Source organism: Myotis davidii, unplaced genomic scaffold (assembly GCF_000327345.1).
Source record: "Myotis davidii unplaced genomic scaffold, ASM32734v1 scaffold955, whole genome shotgun sequence".
NCBI classification, from domain to species: Eukaryota; Metazoa; Chordata; class Mammalia; order Chiroptera; family Vespertilionidae; genus Myotis; species Myotis davidii.
Genome location: NW_006287066.1, coordinates 708,524 through 719,707, shown reverse-complemented (window position 1 = coordinate 719,707; position 11,184 = coordinate 708,524). Strand labels below are relative to the sequence as shown.

The following is an 11,184-nucleotide window of genomic DNA, read 5'->3' as shown; positions in this document are numbered from 1 at the left end:
AAGATAATTATTCCCTCCACTGTCCAAAGAAAGGAAATCTTGGTGCCTGGCCCCAATGATTCAATCGTCAATCCCTTATTGTAAAGCAGGGTTAGTGAAATTTTCTGTGAAGGGTCATATCTATACTAACAAAAGCCTTGGGGGTTATCTGGCCAGCAGGGGAGGGCAGTTGGGGATGATCAGGCTGGCAGGGGAGTAGTTAGGCATCGATCAGGCTGGCAGGGAAGTGGTTAGAGGGTGATCAGGCTGGCAGGCAGAAGCAGTTAGGGGCAATCAGGTAAATGAGTGGTTAGGAGCCAGCGGTCCAGGATTGTGAGAGGGCTGTCCGATTGCCGGTTTAAGCTTGATCCCCGGGATCAGGCCTAAACTGGCAGTCGGACATCCCTCAAGGGGTCCCAGATTGGAGAGGGTGCAGGCTGGGCTGAGGGGGACCCCCCACCCCGTGCACGAATTTTGTGCACTGGGCCTCTAGTGAGTTAAAAAAAAGAAATAATTTTAGTTGTGTATCTTGAGAGTGATCCTTACTTAGCTTTACCAAGTTAGTAGACTAGAATTCACAGAGGAAGTTATTTTTTATTTCCTCTAAGTAAACGATTACTGGAATGTTTGAATATATGAGAATACTAATAATGAAGCCATCTAGGGGTGCAGCTACTTCCATGTCTTTGGGAAATCTGGAGATTGATTGTAATGGTTTTCAGGATTTATTATTGGTCAGTAATAGCCAGTAAAGCTTACTGAGGAGTCCTGAGCACAGTGCATTTTTAAAATGATACTGCATGGAAACTGAATACAGAATATTTTTTAGCTGTAGAATGAGTAAAAAAAGCACTGAGATACATCTTTATACATAAGTTATGATCTATATATATAAAAGGCTAATATGCAAAGTGTCCCTTTGGGAGTTCAACCAGGAGTATAATTAGGATTATAGTATTGTAATTTAAATATTCTGGGACAGAATACCCAATTATAAGTTTTATTTATTACTTTTTATTCACAGCATAAATTTTGATGTAACAACTAAAATTTGAGATCTCTTTGGTTAATTCTTGAAGCTTTTGAAGTTTGAAGTGGGGTTACTTCTTGTTTTAAATGTACATAATTACATATCCAAGATATTACGTGAACACTTCTTACTGCGATAACCACTGTGTTAATAACACCTTGCATACATAGAACTCAACCATTATGCACCTTCACCTCCAAATTATAACTGAAGACTAGGATATTAAGACATAATTTTTGAAGTCTGCATCAAAATAAATAAATTTCTCAGAGTCCCAAAGGTGCTTGTTGAGTACCTTTAATTCATAAACAGTTCTAACAAACTGTGTTCTTACTGATTTCTAAGCCCAGTGCTGATCAGAAGTGGGTAGAAAAGTAACTTGGGACCACCTTATGACAACAGTAAAGGAAGGAGATTTAAAATAAACATAAGAACACAAAGTTCTTCTCTTAAAAAGAAATAATTGTCTCAGCCAAGATGAGGATTTCCCTTTCTATCACTGTGAATGGATATTGCCTGCCCTTTCTTTTCCTCTCATACTATAACAGAGTTGCTCTCTGGGATCTTTGCCCAGAAATCTGAGAAGTCTCAACTCACTTCAAATTATATTGGGTCCAGATTGACACCTGAGGTGGGAGAAAAGGAAATATGAATAGGAAGGGAAGTGGCCTGGCAGGGTTCCTTCTCTGCTGGTCCCTACTCCTCTAGCCATGGAATTTATATTTATTAACAGCATCTTTAACCCCAACGTGTATAAATTTTTCATTTTTAGGTAATTGTTGGTTTGACTTCTTAAAAAATTAAAAACATAAAATTTCAAAGAATATGTAAAATAAAAAGTGAGATCCACCCCTCTCCCCAGAGATAACCACTATAAATAGCTGTGGGCTTTGTTTTGTATATACAATGAAATATTTATATAATATACATAATAAAACTTACATGTTGGGTTTTGCTGTGCGTACTGTTTTCCAATTTGTTTTCAGATACTTTCCCATGTGAATACATATAAATTTGTTACAGCTGTTTTGTTGACCATATGATATTTTATAGATGTACTAGAGGCCTGGTGCACAAAATTTGTGCATGGATAGGGTCCCTAGACCTGGCTGGCGATCAGGGCCAATTGGGGCCTTCCTTCTGGCTGCCAGCCAGGGTCTTCCTTTGTTCAGCGCCACCCCCTGGTGGTCAACGCACGTCATAGTGAGCGATCGAACTCCTGGTCTCCTGGTTGAACTCCCAAGGGGACACTTTGCATATTAGCCTTTTATATATATAGATCATAACTTATTTAAGCAATTCCCTTTTGATGCTCCCAAATATTTAATTGCAGATATGTTCAGTGAACCCACTTTTACGTAGTATCTTTGTGCACACATTCAAATAAACTATAGAATAAGTTTATAAATGTGGAATTGTATTAAAATTTTTGACATTTTTTAATTATTCTCCAAAAGCTGATTTACTCTCCTATCAAAGTGAGAGTGTCTGTTTCCTCACACCCTTGCCAACATATTAGTTATTTTAGGCTTCTTAGTCTTTGCCAGTATGATAGGTGAAAATGTGTATCTCTTTAAATTTTATTTATTTTTTAAATATGTCTTTATTGACTTCAGAGAAAGGGAGAGGGAGAGAGAGATAGAAACATCAATGATGAGAGACAATCATCGATTGGCTGCCTCCTGCACATGCACTATTGGGATTGAGCCCCAAACCCAGGCATGTGCCATGACTGGGAATTGAACCATGACCTCCTGATTCATGGGTCAATGCTCAACCAGTAAGCCACACTGGCTGGGCTAATTTTAATTTTAAAATGGAGCTCAGTATCTTTTTAGATTTTTATTGATGGTTTATATTGTTTCTGATAATTATTTAATTGTGTCTTTTCTTAATATTGCTATATCCTTTTTTAAATAAATGGTTCATTAATTTAACAATACATAAGAATAGGAACAATTAAAACTTTATAATTGTCCGAACTTTCATGGCTGCTTATGATTTTTAACTTAATGAGAAGTGAAGTGAGTAATCAGTCAATTTGCTTATCTGACTGCTAACCACTGCTTATGTTCATTGGATATAAATTCGTAAACTTTTAAACTGTTCTCTTTTGAAAGAAAAAAGTTAAATATTTTATTAAATTATTTGATTGAAAAATAGGAATTGAAACAGATGCTATTCTTTCAAGACAGGATAAGCAATTTTGGTTTAGAGTAAGATCAGTTAATCAAATACTTGAATACTGTTTGGCTTAAGGTATAGAGGTGGTTTAAAGTGGAAAGTGGATTAAGAATGGAACAGGAAAGATAAGTTTAAGGGGCAGGATATGATTTTTATTTTGGATACCTTGATCCAGAGATGCCAGCAGAACAACTCTGCAAAAGTATTACAGAATTAGGCCTCCGATAAGAAATCTGTCCAGACTTTTGGCTAGAAATGTAGGTTCAGGAATTAACTGATGGAGTTGATAGTTTAAGCCATGTGACTAGATCATGTCACTGAAGAAGGAAAAAGAAAACCTAGGACAAAGACTTGAACATGTACCCATAGTTGGGTGTCCAAAGAAAGGAAATACTACTCTGTCTGCAGAAGAAAGATACATACTTAGAATCAGTGCTATATGATAAAGTTCATTTCCCCTATGATATCTTATTCAGAAACATCTGAATAAGTGGGATAGTGCTAAAGTACTGTTAGTTCTTTTCCCTTACCCCTCCATGCATGAGGTGAGTTACAATGCTAGGCAGAGGGGTGGGGGGTGGGGGGACTTACAAAGACATCTCTGTATAATTTTTACTTTAAATAATGTATATAATAACTTAATCACCCTACTGGGTTCAGGTAAACAATGAATGAGGTAATGTGTGCTCATGCTTAGAACAAAGCCTGGTTTGTCCTAATCACTCTTTAAATGTGAAACGTTGTTGTTTTTAATCCTATCTAATAAAAGAGAAACATGGTAATTAGCGTACGACCGCTACCCTTCCCATTGGCTAATCAGGGCAATATGCAAATTAACTGCCAGCCAAGATGGCGGCCGGCAGCCAGGCAGCTTAAAGTGAACATGAGGCTTGCTTGCTTCAGTGACGGAGGACTCCAACGTTCCCCACCTGCTGCTGCAGGCCTCTGAGCTGCAACTCTAAGCAACTATGTTACAAATATAGAAGCTAAACAAAACCCCAGAAACCTGCTTTAGTCGGTAGGGCTTCAGCCAGCAGGATCGCAACATAGTTTCAAATACAGAAGGTAAACAAAGGCCAGAAACCTGCTTTCAGCAGTGGAGGCCTAAGAGCTGGAGCCAAGCCTCAAAGCTAAAGCTGGCCCAGAATAAAAAAAGAAAGAAAGAAAGGAGGGGTTGGGAGCTTCAGTCACTCGCCAGCCTGAAAACAGCCCTCAGCCCCTCACCCAGACTGGCCAGGCAACCCAGTGGGGACTGCCACCCTGAAGGGTGTGTGACCAGCTGCAAAGAGCCATCATCCCCTCACCCAGGCTGGCCAGGCACCCCAGTGGAGACCCCCACCCTGATCCAGGACCCCCTGCAGGGCAAACCAGCCGGCCCCCACCCGTGTACCAGGCCTCTATCCTAAATAGTAAAAGTGTAATATGCCTCCCAGCACCGGGATCAGCGGAGCCGAGAGGCCTCCCAGCACCGGGATCAGTGTGACAGGGGGCAGCGCCCCAACCCCCTGATCGGCCCTGCTCTGTGGGTGACAGGGGGGAGCTCCTCAACCCCCTGATGGGCCCTACTCTGTGCGTGACAGAGGGGAGCTCCCCAAACCCCTGATGGGCCCTGCTCTGTGTGTGACAGGGTACAGCGCCCCAACCCCCCTGATGGGCCCTGCTCTGCGCATGATGGGGCAGCGCCCCAACCCACTGATGGGCCCTGCTCTGTGCGTGCCGGGGTGGCGCCGTAACCTCCCCATCGACCCTGGCTTGAGTGTGACAGGGGGCGGTGCCCCAACCCCCCAATCAGCCCTACCCTGAGCATGACTGAGGGTGGCATCGCAACTTCCTGATCCTCCCTGCTCTGTGCATGACAGGGAGCGGCGCCCCAGCACCCCAATTGGCCCTGCTCTGAGCTTGACCAGGGGCTGCACCTAGGGAATGGGCCTGCCCTCTGCCACCTGGGAGCAGCCTAAGCCTGCAGGTTATCTCCCGAGGGGTCCCAGACTGCGAGAGGGCACAGGCCGGGCTGAGGGACGCCCCTCCCCACCTAGTGCACAAATTTTTGTGCACCGGGCCTCTAGTACTATTATAAATGAGGAGAAGCTAGATAAAAATACATGAAAATTAGATAATGCTTATATAATTTATATCTGATGGCTGTGTATAATTAGATTGTAAATGAGTGAGCTTATGTTGAGAAAGATAAGGATTTATTTAGTTTGGAGTATTTAGTTAAATTTCTTAGAGAGAGAGAATTTGAACTGGGTTTGAAAGCATGGGTAGGCTTTTTATTTTCATTTTTATTTTTCCAAATGAGCTCCAGTATTTTTGTTTGAAATATACAATAGAACATAAAATGTTTCTCAGAACACCAAAACAACAGCAGAGTGAAATAGAAAAATCAACCATTGCATAAATTTTATTTTTTATTTAAAAATTAACTTTTTTTTTATTGATTTGAGAGAGAGAGAGAGAAACATTGATTTGTTGTTTCACTTACTTATACCATTGGTTGATTCTTGTATGTGCCCTGACCAGAGATCAAACTCTCAACCTTGACCTGTGATGTTGAGCATCTTTTCATATGTTTATTGGCCTTCAATATGTCTTCCATAGAGAGGTGTCTATTCAGGTCTTTTGCCCATTTTTAAATTGGATTGACTTTTTTTTTTTTTTGGTGTTCAGTTGTATGAATTCCTATAAATTTTGGATATTAATACCTTAGCAGATGTATCATTGGCGAATAAGTTCTCACCTTCAGTGGGTTGTCTTTTCATTTTGTTGATGGTTTCCTTTGCTGTGCAAAAACTTTTTAGTTTGATGTAGTTCCATTTGTTTTTTTCTTTTGTTTCTCTCACCCGAAGTGATATATCAGAAAAAAATTGCTACAAAAAAATGTCCATGATATTACTGCCTATGTTTTCTTCTAGAATTTTTATGGTTTCGAGTCTAACATTTAAGTCTTTGACCCTTTTGTGTTTTTTTTTTTGGTTAATCCTCACCGGAGGACATTTTTTCCATTGATTATTAGAGAGAGAAGAGGGATAGACAAGGGAGCGAGAGAAAGAGAGAGAAACATTGATATGAGAGAGACAATTTGGTTGCCTCCTGCATGCTCCCTGACCAGGGCTGGGGATTAAATCTGCAACTCAGGCACGTGCCCTTGACTGAGAATTGAACCTGTGACTCTTTGGTGCATGGGCCGACACCGTAACCACTGAGAAACACCAGCCAGGGCTTAATGCATTTTGAGTTTATTCTTGTGAATGGTATAAGAAGGTGGGTTAGTTCTTTTTGCCCGTATTTGTCTTATTTTCCAACACCATTTATCGAATAGATCAGCGGTTGCCAACTGGTGGTCCGTGGACCACTGGTGATCCGTGAGATCCGAAAGGTTGGCAACCACTGGAATAGACTATCTTTCCCCTATTGTATAGAATGCCTCCTTTGTCAAATATTAATTGACCATTGTGGTGTGGGTTTATTTCTGGATTCTCTATTCTGTTCCATTGATCTGTGTGTCTTTTTATGCCAGTACCAACCTGTTTTGATTACTACGGCTTTGTAGTGTAGTTTGATGTCAGATAATATGATTCCTCCAACTTTGTTCTTTCTCAAGATTGCTGTGGCTATTTGAGGTCTTTTGTGGTTCCATATAAATTGTTTTATTATTTGTTCTAGTTTTTGAAATATGCCATTGGTATCTTTATAGGAATTGCATTGACTCTATAGATTGCTTTGGGTAGTATGGACATTTTAATAATGTTAATTATTCTTATCCATGAGCCTGGTATATGCTTCCATTTATTTGTATTTTCTTCACTTTGTTGTTTCTGTATCTTAATAAATTTTTGAGTACAGGTCTTTTACATCCTTGGTTAAGTTTATTCCTAGGTATTTCTTTGAAGCAATTTTGAATGAGATTGTTTTCTTAGTTTTTCTTTTTGATAGTTCTTTATTGGTCTATAAACACGCAACTGATTTCTGGATATTTATTTTGTATCCTGCTACCTTATGGAATTCACTTATCAGTTCTAGTAGTTTTTGGTGGAATCTTTAGGTTTCTCATGTCATCTGCAAGTAATGACAGTTTTCTTCCTTTTCAATTTGGATGCCTTTTATTTTTTCTTCTTTTTGTTTGATTGCTGTGGGTAGGACTTCAGTACTATGTTGAATACGAGTGGTGAAAGTGGGCATCTCTTTTTCCCAATCTTAAGATAAATGCTTATAGTTTTTGCTCATTGAGTATGATGTTGTCTGTGGGCTTGTCATATATGGTCTTTATTATGTTGAGGTATATTTCCTCTATTCCCACCGTACTGAGAATTTTTACCATAAATGGGTGTTGGATTTTGTCAAATGTTTTTTCTACATCTATTGATGTGATCATGTGGTTTTTATCTTTAATTTTGTTTATGTAGTGTATCTCACTTATTGTTTTGTGGATGTTATAGTAACCTTGCACCTCTGGAATAAATCCTACTTGATCATGGTGTGTGATCCTCTCCTCCCCCCTTTTCCCCCCTAAATGCATCATCTTTACACTCAATGAATTAATAGCAATGGGTTCAGACTGGCCAGATCCAGGGTTCTGTGGGCCTTGGGGGCAGGCCCAGCTACAACAAACACAGGAAAATGGGTGAGAGGGCAGGGGGAGGAGAGAGTTAACAGATTTGATCTTAAACTTGGGGTGTTGGGTGGGAAAGTGATGATCCTTAGGGCTTGGGGTCAGGACCAGCAGGAAGAAAGCTGTGGTCCTCAAAGGGGTGGCTGGTACCCCTGAGGCTGTGCTGATTGGGAAGAAAAATGAGGCCTCCTCCCCTGAGGACTAGGCACTTGCCTCAGTCTCCTCCTGCCCCCACATCATCCATGGGAGAGATGGGGCCCTCATCCCCTTGCTCCTCTCACTGGCTCAGAGGCTGTTCCAGGTTGAGCCTCTGAAAGAAGCATTTGCCCAACTCATATGTGCTTACCATGATGGCACAGGAAGGTGCGGCCTTGATGATCTTTGGGAGGAAGCCTATGAAGAGTCCCCTGGTGCCAGAAACTACTCAGCCAGGATCCTGCGCAGCAGCAGCCAGGTGGAGTCGGTGTGTCGGAGTGACACTCTCATAGCCTCAACTGCTCTCAGTGCAACCTGGGGTTGATTTTTCACCACATCAGAGGGTGGAGTCAGGATGACAGACACTGTCTCTGAGGTGCCACCAGCCACAAAACTGATGCCCTGACGTCTGGTCCTTTGGCTTGAGCTAGCTCTTCACCAGCTCATAGTTGAACCAGTACAGGACTGAAAAGGGCACATTCCGAAGAGCAGTGGGGCTTCAGCCCAGCCACAGTGAGTGTCAGCTGCCCTGAGCTATGGAGGTTTGGACACAGGCACCCAACTCCCTGTATGACACATGCTGAGCCTGCAACTTTGTCCATGCCAGCTCTAAGGGGCTTATCATAGTCACGGTGCCCAACTGGGCCAGTGTACCAGCCACCATGGGTGCATAGAAGTCAGAGGTCAGGGCTCGACCACACAGGAAGCCCTTGAGTTGGTCATAAGCCGTGAAGTAGATGGCGGTTGCTGGCAATCATCACCAGGGTGGCTGGGAGGCCACTCCACAGGGTCCTGGTACCCTCATGTCTCACTATCTTCACAAAGGCATCCATAGTGCTAGTGACGCCAGTGGGGTCCTGAAACCAGATCGCACAGCGGGCACCATTTGGGCACAGGTACAGAGGCTCCAGGACACCTTTGCAGTACAGGAGGCACTTCCCTGTGGGTCAGAGAGAGGAGGGCAGTTTGGCACAAGAGAGGCTCCAGAGTCTGGAGCGAGGCATCAACTTGCTGGTCATTGAGGGGCATTGAGACTGCAGGTAGGCCTTCACCACGTCCAGGGGAGTCATGAAGAGGAAAGTGGCCACACCTCCAGCACCTGAGGCCACCATTTGTTGGAGGGGGCTGATGTCCCCAGGGTCCTGATCAGACATCTTATAGTTTCAATTCTGGCTTTAGGATGGCCCTCATGTGGTGCAGCACAGCGCCCAGGGTAGGGCAGGCCAGTGGCGGGTCCGAGTGCGGAGTCCCCATGCGTTCGCCTTGCTTCAAGGTCAACAAGGAAAGGTGTATGATCTTTTTAAGGTATTGCTGAATTTGGTTTGGTACTCCTTTGTTGTGGATTTTAGCATCTATGTTCATCAGGGATATTGGCCTTTAATTTTCTTTCTTTGTAATATCTTTATCTTGTTTTGAAATTATGGTAATGCTGGACTTGTAAAATGAGCTTGGTAGTCTTTCCTCCTCTTGAATATTTTGAAATAGTTTGAGAAGGTTATATGTTCATTCTTTTTTGAAAGTTTGGTAAAATTCACCTATGGTACCATGTGGTCCAGGACTTTTGTTTGTTGGTAATTTTTTGATTACTACTTTAATTTCTTTAGTTGTAATGTGTTTATTTAGATTTTCTGATTCTTCCTGATTCAGTTTTGTAAGATTGTATGTTTCTAGGAATTTTTCGTTGTTGTTAATCCTCCCTTGCCCCAGGATATTTTTTCCATTGATTTTTTTTTAGAGAGAGTGGAAAGGAAAGAAAGAGAGGAGGGAGGGAGGAAGGAAAGGGGGTTGGGAGAGAGAGAGCGAGAGAGGAGAAACATCAATGTGAGAGAGAAACATTGATCAGTTGCTTCCCCCGCATGCCCCAAATCTGCAACCCAGGTATGTGCCCTTGACCAGGAATTGAACCCCTGACCCTTCAGTAGGCTGTATGACACTCTAGCCCAGCGGTTCTCAACTTGTGGGTTGTGACCCCTTTGGAGGTCAGACGACCCTTTCACAGGGGTTGCCTAAGACCATTGGAAAACACATACATAATTACCTATTGTTTTTGTGATTAATCACTATTCTTTAATTATGTTCAATTTGTAACAATGAAATTGGGGGTCACCACACATGAGGAACTGTATTAAAGGGTCGAGGCATTAGAAAGGTTGAGAACCACTGCTCTAGCCAATAAGCCATGCCAATCAGGGCTCTTTCTAGGAATTGTCCAATTTGTTCACATAAATGTAGTTCTTCATAATATTTTTTTACAATACTCTGTATTTCTTTGGTGTCAGTTGTTACTTCTCTTTCATTTCCCATTTTACTTATTTGGGTCCTCTCTCTTTTTTTATTGATGAATCTGCTTAAAGGTTTGTCAGTCTTGTTTAATCTTTTTAAAGAACCAACTCTTGGTATCAATGATCTTTTGTAATTTTTTTTTAGACTTTGTTTATTTCTGCTCTGATTGTTATTTTCTTTCTTCTCACTTTGACCTTTGTTGTTCTTTTTCAATTTCCTTTAAGTATAAAGTTAGATTGTTTATTTGACACTTTCTTGGTTCTTGAGATAGGCCTGTAATGCTATGAATTTCCCTCTTAGAACTGCTTTTGCGGTGTCCCATAGATTTTGGGTTGATGTGCCTCATTTTCTTTTGTTTGAAGGTATCTTTTGATTTCTTCCTTGATGTCATTGTTAACCCATTCATTGTTTAGTAATATGTTTTTTAGCCTCTATGTGTTTGTGTGTTTTCAGTTTTTTTCTTATAATTGATTTCTAGTTTCATATTGTGGTTAGAGAAGATGCTTGATATGATTTCAGTCTTCTTAAATTCACTGAGACTTATTTTGTGTCCTAACATGTAGTCTATACCAGAAAATGTTCCATGTGTACTTCAGAAGAATTTATATTCTGCTGCTTTGGGGTAAAATGCTCTGAAGATATCAATTAAATCCATCTCATCTAGTGTGTCATTAAGGCTATTGTTTCTTTATTGATTTTCTGTCTGGAAGATTTATCCATTGACATTAATGTGGTGTTAAAAATCCCTTACTGTGACTGCATTATTGTCAGTCTCTTCTTTTATGTCCATCAAGATTTGCTTTACATACTTAGGTGCTCCTATGTTGGGTGCATAAATGTTTATAAAGTTTGTATCTTCTTATTGGATTGTTGCCTTTATCACCATGTAGTGCCCTAAAAT

General features: G+C 41.3%; 1 pseudogene; it reads right to left on the bottom strand.

The window, feature by feature from the left end:
• Positions 1–7,710: 7,710 nt before the first annotated feature.
• LOC102762717 lies at positions 7,711–9,154 on the bottom strand (annotated as a pseudogene).
• Between the last annotated feature and the right edge of the window lie 2,030 nt (positions 9,155–11,184).